This window comes from Coregonus lavaretus (assembly GCF_964263955.1).
Source record: "Coregonus lavaretus genome assembly, chromosome: 2".
Lineage (NCBI taxonomy): Eukaryota > Metazoa > Chordata > Actinopteri > Salmoniformes > Salmonidae > Coregonus > Coregonus lavaretus.
This window is the reverse complement of record NC_139989.1, coordinates 15,432,094-15,434,624: the sequence shown is the minus strand read 5'-3', so window position 1 is coordinate 15,434,624 and position 2,531 is coordinate 15,432,094. Positions and strand designations below refer to the sequence as shown.

The following is a 2,531-nucleotide window of genomic DNA, read 5'->3' as shown; positions in this document are numbered from 1 at the left end:
CAGATGACTGTTGTCGATAGAAAAACGTCTACTTTCTCATGAACATTGATGGCACTTATAGGTACAAAAATAGAATTTCAACAATAACCCTGAGAAGTACTGTAGGCTTACTGTTTATTCAATCTGCTTTTGGAGAGTTTTCAATAAATTGAGCCCCTATCTCAAAAGATCCCATCTAGGTTATTATACTGTATCTGTCTGCTGTTCCAAGAAATAATCAACCTCCTTGGCCAACAGCTTGAGCATTACACTAACTTTGTTCCAGTCATTTCCGGAGTATAGCAGCACACTCATCAATGTTTAACCTTGTATGACTGTCTCCAAAACACACCTGAGTCTATATAACTTTCTCAACTTTTAATTAAATACATTTCCCTGAACTTGGCCAATTTAACAATTGGAAAGATAAAGTAAAAACCCAATTATAAACTTCTAGGTAGTTGCTATAAATAGGTGGTGGATAAAGTGAGATACATTTGACAATTTAATGATGATGAATAGGCCTTCCACAAAATAAAGTAAGTTATAATGTAATCTACTTTTTTTACTTGTGCAAAAAAAGCAACAGTGTTTCTATGGTCACTGTGATATGCTATCTTCATTCAGGTCTTTTTATGAGAATCATCAGTAGGCCTACACATTAATACACATGGGAAAGCATGTACTTTTAGCATAGAACACACACAATTCAAGTTTTTATATAATGCCCCTTGTGGATTGAAGACATGAGGCTGCTTGACATTGTAAACTCTGACAACAACACAAGACTGTTGGTTCACAATGGGTATGAAGTAGCCTGAATGCCAGTCTGTTTGTGCTGCCATGCCAACTCCTTGTCACATTGTCATGCCAATGAGCAATGGATTTGGCAAGAGCACAAACAGATCTGGGATCAGGCTAGGTATGAAGTAATACTGCCTTTAACTATTGGCATTTGGACCTTTACTGGCATAAGCAAATATCAGAAAAATATCAAGATAAAACTGTAACAGCAGAAACATTCAGTGATTTATTCTCCTTTGGAGCGTCATCCCTTTTTCGCTGGGAAGATGTCTATCTCCTTAATGATACGGTCCGCAATGGTTTTGATGTTTGCTGAAACCATTCTTCTAGACGTCAAGTCAGACGTACCTCCTGGATGGACAATACACATATTTATAGCATTTAAGTATAACTACACAGAATTACAGGTTGTTTTTTACTCAAAGACAGCAAATATATGATAAACAATTCAAAGGGCATAAATACACTGTAGTTTATTTTGTAAATGGAAAAAGATTGGCAAATGTTATCAACAATATTTTATTGGCAATTCCTCACGCTCAGCAGTTATCATGGCTGATTGTCTGTATCACTGAACTAGAGTCTGTACATACGATCCGCATCCATGAGCACTCCACCTGCCTCTGTGACAATGACCACCCCAGCAGCGATGTTCCAGCAATGGATCCCGATCTCAAAGAAGGCCTCCACTGCCCCCGATGCAACCAGGCACATGTTGGTAGCAGCTGTACCTGACCTCAAATCCGGGGAGAGGGAGCAAAAGAAAGGAGGATTGGGTGTTAATTAAGACCTCAATTACTAACATATTCTAAACTATACAGGTAGCCTAGCAGTTAAGAGCATTGGGCCAATAACCGGAAGGTTGTTGGTTTGAATCCCCGAGCTGACTAGGTGAAAAATCTGTTGACATACCCTTGAGCAAGGAATTTAACCTTAATTGCTACTGTAAGTCACTCTGGATAAATATTCACTTTTTGTGTGCAAATCATAACTTTATGAGAAATACCTTTTTTTACTTTGACCTCAACAACTAGAAGATCTTGCTCACCGTCTCTGGCTGTCTGTTAGAACCCAGCTCACTGATAATCATCGATTTCTTTATCTCTGCAACGAAGAAATGAAACACACATTGTGTATGTTTGTATCAGCCTGTGCAATATTTGTTAGATGCTATATAACATACCTAAGAATAATGATCAAATTATGTTCTGTTTTTGAATACTGCTGCATAGGAATCTGTGCATCTATTATCATGACAGTTGCTCAAGTGTGTATTCACATATAACCATTTGGCAGTGGATACTCTTGTCTCGGTCTTACCTGTCACATCAGACACTTGCAATCTCTCTCCATCAAAGAAAGTCCCCTTTTCTTCCTGTGTACATCTTGTCCTCTATGCAGCTGTACACAACACCAAACTCCAGCTGAGACGCCAGATGCGGCAGTCTGGGTATTGCGCATACAGCGCAGCCTAGTGACATTCTCCTGTCCCAGCTGTAAGCACACTGGGAGCAGTGACATCCAAGCGATAAAACCTCACAGGACAGAGTTTTGGAAACCCTGCTTTAAAGAACGCTCAAGACGCTGCCAGACCCCTGGTGGAGTGGGCGCGTACACCGCTAGGTAACCCTTGCCCCTTGCTGCTAAAGTGAGGGAAAAAAAGTATTTGATCACCTGCTGATTTTGTAGGTTTGCCCACTGACAAAGACATGATCAGTCTATAATTTTAATGGTAGGTTTATTTGAAC

The 2,531-nt window shown here is 39.7% G+C and overlaps 1 pseudogene across 1 annotated transcript; it reads right to left on the bottom strand.

Annotated features, from left to right (window-relative positions):
• Positions 1-972: 972 nt before the first annotated feature.
• Positions 973-2,264, bottom strand: LOC311138528 (inositol monophosphatase 1-like; annotated as a pseudogene). The gene is made up of 5 exons: positions 2,104-2,264; positions 1,832-1,887; positions 1,728-1,738; positions 1,377-1,519; positions 973-1,134 (listed from the first exon to the last, which is right to left on the bottom strand). The product of its transcript is annotated as an inositol monophosphatase 1-like (transcript).
• Positions 2,265-2,531: the final 267 nt, after the last annotated feature.